This window comes from Papaver somniferum, unplaced genomic scaffold, assembly GCF_003573695.1.
Source record: "Papaver somniferum cultivar HN1 unplaced genomic scaffold, ASM357369v1 unplaced-scaffold_10, whole genome shotgun sequence".
Taxonomy (NCBI): domain Eukaryota; kingdom Viridiplantae; phylum Streptophyta; class Magnoliopsida; order Ranunculales; family Papaveraceae; genus Papaver; species Papaver somniferum.
This window is the reverse complement of record NW_020618825.1, coordinates 18891469-18902875: the sequence shown is the minus strand read 5'-3', so window position 1 is coordinate 18902875 and position 11407 is coordinate 18891469. Positions and strand designations below refer to the sequence as shown.

The 11407-nt window shown below is 36.6% G+C and overlaps 2 long non-coding RNA genes across 7 annotated transcripts; one reads left to right on the top strand and one right to left on the bottom strand.

Moving 5' to 3' along the window:
* Positions 1–533: 533 nt before the first annotated feature.
* Positions 534–5034, top strand: LOC113326031. 4 transcript variants are annotated; one of them, XR_003348240.1, is made up of 8 exons: positions 534–982; positions 1356–1490; positions 1600–2240; positions 2451–2553; positions 2653–2844; positions 3128–3174; positions 3441–3833; positions 4710–5034. It is a non-coding gene; the product is annotated as an uncharacterized LOC113326031 (long non-coding RNA). The 4 variants fall into 4 exon arrangements; XR_003348242.1 differs by lacking the exon at positions 4710–5034 and having other exon boundaries at positions 1600–1692; positions 1894–2240; positions 3441–4108; XR_003348241.1 differs by lacking the exon at positions 4710–5034 and having other exon boundaries at positions 1600–1692; positions 1841–2240; positions 3441–4108.
* Positions 4371–8280, bottom strand: LOC113326032. 3 transcript variants are annotated; one of them, XR_003348245.1, is made up of 9 exons: positions 8148–8280; positions 6941–7068; positions 6717–6830; positions 6541–6624; positions 6269–6423; positions 6088–6160; positions 5888–5998; positions 5133–5800; positions 4371–4731 (listed from the first exon to the last, which is right to left on the bottom strand). It is a non-coding gene; the product is annotated as an uncharacterized LOC113326032 (long non-coding RNA). The 3 variants fall into 3 exon arrangements; XR_003348243.1 differs by having other exon boundaries at positions 6088–6423; XR_003348244.1 differs by lacking the exon at positions 6941–7068 and having other exon boundaries at positions 6088–6423.
* Between the last annotated feature and the right edge of the window lie 3127 nt (positions 8281–11407).

Sequence of the window (11407 nt, the reverse complement as noted above, 5' to 3'; positions counted from 1 at the left end):
AGTTTTTTTTTTCAGCCGTTAGATTTCAACAACTCATTTTAAATCTACGGATAAAAAAAACGCAATTAAGAATGGAGCTAAAAAAACGCAATTAAGAATTGAGCTTTTTTTTCAGCCGTTAGATTTCAACAACTCATTTTAAATCTACGGATAAAAAAAAACGCAATTCTTAATTGCGTTTTTTTAGCTCCATTCTTAATTGCGTTTAACGCTATTCTTATTGGGGTTCAGATGGATTCCACGAACCCTTCCACGAAACCATGGAACCTTGTTTGAATTTTCTGTGGAAGATCCCAACTTGAAAGCCACTAGACTTGACATTCCACGGTTTTTCCACACTTGGAATAGTTTGCATTCCAGCATAAGACTTGCTCTAATAGAGTTTAGCAGGCCTTAAATAACAAAATTCTACCTAGCGAGAAATCCCAGGACAGTGAAGGCGAACTTCTGATTTTTGTTTTACTTATTTATTTAGAAAAAAAAACTTAAAATTAGTTTTTAGATTATTAATAACAGATCTAGGATATTTTTCTCTCTCTTTCAGAAACTCCTCTTCTCTCTTCCAAACTGAGAACTCTGAGATTTACTAAGATTTTCGCTGAAAAACTTGAAATCAAAGCCTTACTTCTTAACCCTATTTCAAAAGTACACTACTGAATCAGTGAACATTAGAGAGGTCAAAGTAGGAAGAACTACAGGCTGAAGAACATTTTTGAGAGAGAGAAGAGAGAGAAAGGGAAAGATGCCGGTGATGGAGAAACTGAAAGTACACTCATCACTACAGATTTCTTTGAAAAATCACCAATCGACGTCCTGAAAGTTAGGGGTTCTTGTATTTAATGTTAGATTTAACTTTTTTAGTTGATCGGACGGATTCAAATCTGTCGTTTTTCTTCTCAAATCTGTTTTGGGTTTAATTGGAAAACTCCATTTTTAGGGTTCCAATATTGAACAGAAGCATTAGCCCTAACGACTGATTCTGGTAATTTTGAAACCAACCTTCTAGTTTAGCTCTTCAAAGTTGTTTTTTTTTATATCAAAATTTTCTGAAACCCCAACTCCATTACTGATTTTTTTTTCCTTCATAAGCAAATCGGTGTACTCTTATTTAATTAGTATCAAATTGGGAGCTTATGATGTGTTTTGAAAACCCTAGGTTGGTTTTTGAGATATGTTGCTGGTTATTTTAATTTACTTTGTTTTGAATCTAGGGCATTTTATTGAGCATATAGTTCACTAAGTATAGTGTATTATACATGTTTGACCAAAGGCCTCAGAGAAACACATAGTTTTAATGGTTTTGGTTGGTTTTCTGGTGTTGGTGATATTTTGCTTCTCGTGATTGTTGTTGGTAGTTTGATGGTAAAGCTGGTGGTTCTGCAGCTGTTCGAGTTATGGGTGGTTGTTTGTGTTTCTCGTGATAGCTTAAGTGATAGTAGCTGGACCTGCTCTTGTTGGTTGTGGATCTATTTCTACTGGAGGTGATAGTGGTATGGTTACTTCGTCTTGCTTTGAAGCTGATGTAGTTTGTTGATTGTTTATATTCATTAATATATAAACTTTTAATAACCTGGAATTTTTGGTAATTTACACTTTCAGGTGCTGAGCTATCAAAGTGCCAAGCACTCTCATGAAGCTCCCGTTTATGGTGCTTTGGATACCATGTATCTAAGTTAATGTAGTGTATGGAAGGTATATTCTTGATTCGTTTCACAACTGTTTATGCCTATTTTGCATGCCATCTGCATATCTCCCTTTTTTTATATGATCACTGATGTATTATGATGAAAGCTACTTGGTCATACTTATTTTGACGGTTTCACCTGTCATTTCTCTCCAGGTCTTTAGGCAAAACAAAAGTTGTTGTTTCATTTTTTTGTGATTTTATCTCAGAGTCCTTCTCACTGTCAAAGACGTATACTGCTTCTGCATCCTTGTGGGTGGCTTCTTATCCTCTTTTTTCTCTTGGTGCGCCAATAACCTGGATTCTCCACCTTTTTACACGACGTTGAATCTCTTGCCTAAATAGTATAACCAAGGGGCCTCTCAAGGCCGTAAAGGAACTGTTATTTATACCTTAATGATAAGTTGTGGAGGGAAGAATGAAGAGATACACAAAGATGATATATTTCTATTGAAGGGGCATAAAAATAAGTGATTACAACAATCTTGGTTGTATTCAAGCAAAGGATCGCATGACTGGAAGAACTGAAATTTCATCTTGTGTAAGTGTTGCTGAGGTATGTGTTTGGCCCTTATTCACGACATTGCAATAGTCTGATGTATGCAACAAGGTTCAGTTTTCTCCTGTTGTATAGTTTGTTATTTGGAGCATGGTCTGCATGCCAGCCTCTTGGTGTGCTTGGAACAGGTTGAGTGGTTATGTAGCCTGTTTGACATTCTCTTAATTTTCTGAATACTTGTGTATGCTTGCCTTATTTGATGATCAGGTAGCTCAAGTTAGAGTACCATCTAAAGAGTTTACTTTCTATGTGGATGACCTAGATGTTGGTGCTGAGCTTGATCTTCTTATACATTATCGTGATGCTCTAGGTAGTTGTTCCTTCAGCAACAAACCAATTGCTAATATCCCTTTCACACTCTAAGCTTTGAGCTACATTATTGACATCTCGTAAGATTTTTTTGGACTAGGAAACCTATTTCATGAAGCTTATGATGCGGTTCAAATTGATGCTGATACTAATTATCCTGGAGAAAGAGCTAAGGCCAAACTCATGAAGATATGTGATGCATTCGGAGCAAACCCTCCCCTTGAACATTAGACCTCCAGAATCTCAGCAGAAAAATATAAGGATACTAAAAATATTCCTCTGCACAAGAATGGTAAGCATTTCTTTCACATGTGCTTTCTAACTAGTTCAGTGGTTGTACTTCTACCGTCATACTAGTTTATAGAGGTTGATGGTGATATCGTTAACTGTCTGCCTTCCACGGTATCATCAGTCTAAAGTGTTCTCTATCAAGTATAGGCCTCACAGTATCCTTAATTTTAGCGTTGTTCCTTGATGCGGTTTCGTAGGATTATTGGTCTTCTAGAATTATTGACGTTCTTTGATACTTTATCTGCATCTATATATACTGATTACATTGTTGCCTTTCTGTTTAGGTAAACTCTCCGAATAAGATTCAGGTTCAAGTATCAAGAAAAACGTAGTAAGGCTTTGTCTTTGTTTTTGTCCATTGCAAGTCGATTTTCTTGTTTCACTAAGGAATCTGTTTATTGAGGTTAAGAGCCTTGAGGGTTTGCAGGAAGCATTTCAGATGCTTTCATTGTTAATCTATTGCTAATCTGTATATTGAGAAAGAGCATTTGTTTTCTTTTCTCTGTTAATTCATTTTCCAACTACAATTTTATTTTGCTTTATTTTCCTTCTGAGCATTTTCAATTATATTTGCATGTTATTTCTGTTTCATCGCAGAGAGTAATCCATCATTGGCGGAAAACGGCCACGACAAGGAGCGGATTTAGCAGGTTGAGTCCGCTCCTTGTCGTGGATTTAGCAGGAGCGGATTTAGCAGACATCACACTGAATGGTCGCAGAGCTGGTGAGGCAGCCATTTAATATGAGCACGGGGCAGATATTGAGGACTGATGCCGAAACTCTGCCAGTCTGACTACTACACGGAGCCTCAAATTCAAGAACTAGCTGTCAAAGAGATGGCAGAGCCAGGGTTCTGCCGCAGGGTGGAGGACTTCGTGGTGGAAGGCATGGGTTCGGTAGCATCAAGTTTGCAGGAGAGACTGATGTACGGAACCTTGACCTGGAATGCCCACTGAGGAAATCGGAATGCAAGCCCAGATGATGACAGAGGTATGCTAAGTCCACTCATGAAACTGTATTTGTATAATTTTAGTCGCATGTACTTCATCTTTTTTCGTACACACCCAATGTAATAGTTTATCTCAGTAAATTCTATCTTTAATAGTTTCTAGCTCAGTAATATTTTAGCCCTGTTGTTCAAAGACTTATAGAAAATAGAAACCAAGCTTAAACGCCATTTTTTCATTGTAAGGTATTTTTTCTTTAGATAGAAAAGTTTTATCAACAATTCATGTGCTTTAGGTGTTCTGTCCTCGAATTCTTTACTCCTGAAAATTATTTTGCAACAGATATAAACGTAGGTAAATATTCGTTTCACAAGTTATCTGAAATGACCAATGATATGACGGCAACCAGTCCCATAGAAGCGTTATTTTATTAATAATAACTGTTGCACAAATGAACATTTACGTTGCACAAATAAGAAAAATAAACCGTTGCACCAACAATTGTGCAACGTTTATAAACGTTGTTCTTTATAATTTGTGCGACTGATGTCGTTCAGCCTACAGTTATTATTACCGTTGCAGAAAATATGCGCAACGTTTATAAAAGCCACAAAAAGGCTGTTTTGGTGTGTAAAACCGTTGCTAAAGTTTGAAAGTTTGAATATTTACTTTTCTAGTTCTTTTGGCAGGATACCTTTCCCTTTACCCTGTTACACATTCATTCACACTGCATTTTATCCCATAATAGATTCTCATTCATGAAATCAAGTTGTTCACATAAAATTTCAACTATTTACATCTCTCATACCCTGCGCCCTACATAGCAACACTCATTAATGGCCAGCTATTACTTGAAAATTGCCTAGATCTAAAGAACGAAATGCATTGTCTACAACCCCAGTATTCATCATGTGTGCAGGTCGAAAGAAAAGCCAGGCACCCTGCATTCAAGGAAAAATGGACACAAACACAGTGTCAAAGGCCGTGGAAGGGATCAACAATACAGTACGTAAGGGATAGCTTTCTCAGCACGCTGAAACAAATGCAAACGGCCGAGACCCCTCAAAATGATAGTTGGGAACATGAGCTAATTTTTTTTTCAAGAAACAAAGTAGTAATAAAGACACATTCACAAAGCATGATGGATCAGTTAACATGTACCAAAAAGTGTGAATGCGATTAACAGTAACTCTGAGTAATTACTTGAAACTTCGATGAATTTCCTCCCTACGATTATGTTTTATAAGATCATAAATATAAAATTACTCTGTAATCTATCAAAAATTTCCAATTCTTCAGGGACACCGATTTTCAGTAAACAACTAGGGGTCAGTATCCTAACCTGCAAAAGCATGGATGCCTTAGCCCATAGTACTGCATTACTCAGAGCTGAAATCCAGTTGATGAAAGAGTTATTTGCCCCCTATCAATTTTCCACGAGATGAATTGGCGAGGATGGTGACATCATCTATCCCGTCATTTCCCATTATCTGTGTTACAACGATACGCCTAAACAAAAAAAATCAGCCGTATCGATACGTATTTACACGGATACGCGTACTAATACTCCCAATACTTCAAGATACAACTCAGTTGGAAAACTTTGACTAAATATTAGAAAATTTAGATATTTTACTAGATTCTATGAGAAGTTTTAACTATAGTGACAAAATATTAGTTCTGAATCTGTCCACTGATCTTGCTCTAGACTTTCTTCCTTTGTTGTCCAGACTTTTTCTCTCTTCAGTGAGGTTAATCATACAAATTATATTTTAATCATGCAAACACATGTATGTATTTTGTTAAGTTTCTATCTTATATATAATATATTTATGTTAAACTACTGATCAATATTGAGTATGCCGTATCGCCGTATTTTAGTTTTTCAAGTTGGTGTATCATAGTAGCGTATTGGTATCTTGTATCCGATACCGTATCCGTATCGTTGCAACACAGCCCATTATTGATCATCCCTCATCAGTAAAGCCGTTGGGAGCTTCATTAAAACCTCTGCAACACAATATCAATCAATATCCCATCAGAAACCTATTATTAATATCATTACTTATGGCATCTTGAAGCATCATAATCTCTCACCTGCTATATATGCCTCTGAATAAGTGCACGTAGAGCTGCAGGCTTCCTACCCCAACCAGTGACAGTTGATTGAGACACCTCCAAGGAAATCTGCCTCAGCTGGCGTAAAGCCTGTGTAAAACAGTAAAGCAACGAAACAGTATAACATTTACCTTACAAATTAACAACTATTCGCATAAGAAGAATTTGAGTTGTCCTACCGCCATTGTAGTCTTTTGAGCTAGTACAGTTGAAGATTCATACAGTGGGCGCAACACCTCTGGTACTGGGTGGCTGGTTCAGGAATTTAAGTTTGATGTTATTTGGGTGTTGTAAAAGGTTCGTCGTTCGCATTGATCGGCTACCAGCTATAGGTATTCAACAATAGGTGAATGCATGTACCTCCAAATCCATATGATCAACAATCTGTATTATTGATCCACCCCCATCACAGGGCCTTATGAGGTACCCACCTGACAGTATTTCTGCTCTTACAAAATGCTGTATTGGTGCATGCTTGGACCTCCCTGCGTGCTGCTAAGCGACCTCTCGCAGACCTGCCCATTAAACAATGTGTGGTGTCACAAAAAAGTCGACATTAAAAATGAAGGATAACAAAACCTCAATCCAGATTCCTATTTTGTTTTAAAAATAACAACTCGCATGTTACTTACCACAAGACTACCATCCTCTAGCACAGAATTATAGTGCAGCAACCAGAAATCACGATCAGGAGCCAATGTTGTTGGGGCATACAGCTAGAGAAGTTGTCAAACATTCAAAAATCCATTAGGCAAGTCAATATTAGTGTCGTTAAAGGAAGTTTATGTGTCAAAGGAATAGGACCAACCTGCATGTATAGCAGCTCCATGGTTCCACCATGCGGAGTGGGCAGCGCGTTTACAACATCCACAGCTCGGCAATCGCAAAACTATGAAGGCCGATCTTTGAGGATTTTTGCGACCTAGAGAAATAAAGTTAGAGTAAATTAAACCTTCTTGTAACCAATCACTGAGACTCCAGAAGACCTGAGCACACAGTACATGAGGAATGGAACATGACCAGACAACTTACCCTAGTAGGTTCTAGACCCACCAGGCCGCAGGCTCGTGCTGCTACTCCAGTACAACCGTGTGAAATAGCAATGATTCGAGGTTGTGTGCACATATATATTAAAGGTCGTTCTGTATCCTAGGTTTCCACTACAGAAGTGAGAATGTAAATTAAGAGTCAAATTTGCATTCATTCATACTTTTTATTTACTCTTATTTATTTTGTGAATTATGTTTTGTTTTAGTAATCCAGCAGATCTGGACATACTGATTACCTATACTTTTTCACCTATAGATCATCAGTATTCAGTTGCACAAATTTGCAAATTCAAAGAAGTACACATTGCACACTAGTTTGCTACTATGCAGAATTGCAAGATTACTGTGGTTCTAAATACTCATCCACGCATCTTTTGAAGAGAAAAAAAGATCCATCTTGGAGAGGCTGTTTCATGATCTAACGTAGGTTTCAACGAATACTCAGGTGAACCATGTGTATGAACAATAAGAATTGTACTGACCACTGATCAGCCAACTCTAAATTACCAATAACAGCTATCATGGGAGGTGATGACAAATTCGTGACTTCATTTCTAGTCACCTGCGGCTTATCATATTCATACAAAAAAAAAAACACAACAATCTCAACTTCTTTGCAGGTCCGTGACAAACTCTATCTAGCTACCGCTGCAATTTAAGATGAAAACACAACAATCTCAACTCCTTTTGCAGGTCCGTGACAAACTCTATCTAGCTACCGCTGCAATTTAAGCTGATGAAAATAGAAGTCATTCTAGCATCACTAACAAATAAACTCTTCCTTGCTTAATCATAGGCAGATTAAGCTGTACCTCATAGTCAGGGTATCACTAGGCAGATTGTGCAATCAAATAAACCACCCCCAATACGAAAATTGAAGTCATACTAGCATCATGTACCCTAAATCATGTAATTAAGCTGTGATTTAACTTTATAGAGAAATTTCCATATCAGTAGTAATAATTGTTGAAGTAATCATTGATTGCTCATCGTTTCTTATGAAATTCAGATTTGATATAAGAAATGCAGAAACCCAAAAACGATGGAGAAATGCAGAGCGTGTAACTGTAATTCCGATTTCAAACTCTAAAATCAAAAAACACAAACAACGGTAGAGATCTTAAAACTAAAAATCATGTAATCTAAAACCCTGCTAACAGATTTAAAGAGAAGGAGAAAGAGATTGTTACCCTAATTTTAGCAATAAAATAGGGTTTGCTTTGCAAATTTATGATTCAATCACGAAGACATCTTTCTGAGAAATCTCGATCACGAAGATTTAACGATGGAGAAAGAGATTTCTCAGAAAAAAAATTCGATTTAGTTTCTCCTTCGAGATGGATTTAGTGTGCAGTAATGGTTGAGAGGATATAGTACTAACGAGTGTAGGGTAAAATCATAAGATATGTAGGGACGGATTTAGGTTTAGTTTGGTAGTGTCGCAGCTTTTGTAAAAGCACTTTTTTGCTTTCCGTTGCTGTGTTGTGCTGCGAGAAAAAAGCACTTACACGTTTGGTAAAATATTAACTAAAGTTAAAGCAGATTAAAAAAACTATCAAAGTATGTTTGGTAAAATATCAGATTCAACCATTGTTATCGTGGAAAATAACAAAAACAAACATATCTCTGAAAACAGTATTATTCAATTTTATTGGGTTAAAAATATTTAAATTTTTTATTAAATATAAATATATTAAATTTTAAATTTACTAATTGTTACTATTTTTATGATTATTAATTTTTTTTCACTTAACCACTTTTTAGTATTTATATATTTCAAACAAAAAATCAAACTAAAGTTAAGTAATTATTTAATATTTTTATTTTTGTTTTTAACAAATTAAATATAATAATATTTAAAGAATAAAATATAAAAAATACAAAAAAAATAATTTTATATATATATATATATATATATATATATATATATATATTTAAGGGTAACTTTTGTCATTTGCAAAATAAAATATGGACAAAATGGATAAATCAAGCATTAAATTTTGGTGAGACCAAAGCTTATGCTTTTGTAGCTTTTAAAAGCTCCTCCTCCCCATCTTTTAAAAATTGAGGAATCTGGGAAGTGCTTTGGATAAAAAGCACTTTGAATTCTTTTTACCAAACACAAATTTCAAAAATTATTGACATATATAGGTTTTGAAAGTGCTTTTGGAAAAATAAAAACATTATCAAACCCAGCCTTAGATAAAGGGTCCCAAATATCTTATTACCAAACCAATAGGGACGTTCAGGATTAAAAATGTTCACTAGGGACGATTTTGAAAAAAAACAGTCGTCCCTAGAACCCATATATTTTGTAGTGAACCCAACAAGAGGTATCAAACAAGGAGACCCATTTTTTTTCCTATATTTTCATAATATATGCAGAAATCCTATCTACAAATCTGGAAAACCTTCAAGATCAAAAGTTGGTTCGAGGACTCAGCATATATCAAAAAAAAAAAGAATCACTCACTATTCACTTAATATATGCTGATGACCTTCTAATCACCTTCAAAGCCTCCGACCAGAGTAACCTTCAACTCAAGAACTTACTTCATTCTTATGGTTTTTCGGCGGGTCAGGTAATTAATAATTCTAAATTTGTAATAATCCATCATCCAAGATTGGACCCAAACAAGGTAAGTAATCTACAACAATTCTTCGATATGCCGGCCACATCAAATCTCCTATCTATTTAGGGGTCCAATTCAAGCAAGGAAGAGCATCTACTCACATCTTTTACACCTCTCCTTCAAAGATTAGCACGAAAAGCAAAAGGATGGATGACAAAATTAATGTCTAACTCAAGAGGGGAGACGAATGCTCATTCAAACCTCTATAACACAAAATCTACCCATCAATGTCCACAAAAAAATAGATCGTACCACCAGGATTTTTTTTCCGGGGACACGATTCTTTATTTAAAACAGTTTATCCTATTGGTTGGGATAAAATAACAAAACCAATACCCGAAGGAGGGCTAAGTATAAGGAAAAACAGTGATCATAACAAGGCTCTTCTAATGAAAAGGCATTGATACCATGCCATCTACTTCGCGTGAACAACCTAACTCCATATGTGGAAGTCTTTTTACTGAAAAATATCTTCGTCATCAACCAATTCTACAAGGCATTGATACCATGCCATCTACTTCCAACGCTCAATAGAGACGATTGGCATCAATCGTTCCTACCATGCAATAACTGATATTTCACCATATCGGGAATGGGTTATCAACACCAATAGAAGCCAATTGGATTCTAAACTCTCCAAACCTGGACCCAGCACACTGTTATTCTATCCTCAAGGTAGCTGATATCATTGATCTGATCTCTCATAACTGGGATCAGGAAAAACTAAACACCCTCCCCAATCTTGCATCACAAAAAATTATAAACATCCACCTCCCCGAAGATAGATCCCAGAAAAAATTATCTGGCCACATTCAAAATTTGGGAAATACACTACTTCATTGGGATACAAATGTCTAACCCTTGGTCAACCAACTAAAAGCCCTCTCCCGACTACTAATTCCCATGGACTTTACCCTGTCCACCAAAAAGTCAGCTTTTCTTCTAGAAAGCAATCAATGAAGGTCTACCAACCTTCTCTCTCCTACATCACATCCATTTGACCAACTCCGACATTTACCCCAAATGCAACAATGATCCGGAATCAGAGAATCACTTACTAATTTTCCTAATTTCCACTACATCTTGGGACACATTATTCACTCAGCTTTCAACTGCACCAAACTCCAAATATAATCCCACAATTGTGCTAACACCTCAAACAACCATTTCTCAACTCCTAAAACAATCAACACCAACATCTGTCATCTCATCTTTCCGTTTCTACTCTGGACCATATGGTTGGCTAGGAATGAACTAATATTTCGCCAAAAGAAAACAACATCAGAAGAAATTTTTGGTTGCGCTCAAAAACAACATCAAGAATACTTTGCGACACAAGAATCCTTAGCCCAAGTATTACTAGGAGATTCACCGACTCATAACCACTCAAGAAGCACCAAAAGGATTTCGAAAATCTCGGTAGGATGGTCCACCCCGAACATGAAATGGATTAAGATTAATACGGATGGGGCAGCCAGGGGTCACCCGGGTTTCGCAGGTGCAGGTTTCATTTGCAGATACTCCGACGCACGAACTATAATGGATTTCGCTCAACCTTTAGGAATTGCGACCGCCTTAACTGCAGAAACTTGGGCTCTGTTTTTTGGCATCGAGAACAACAACAGATAGACAATGGTCAAAAATCTTCTTCGAGAAGGATTCAAAGAACCTTCTACGCTTCATCACATTCCCCCCCCCCCCCCTGGCACATTTCAGGGATGATCGAGGAAATAAATATTAGAGAATACGGCAGATCCCGCAGGCTACTATCCGACACAACTATAGAGAAGGAAATCAAGCAGCGGATGGTTTATCCA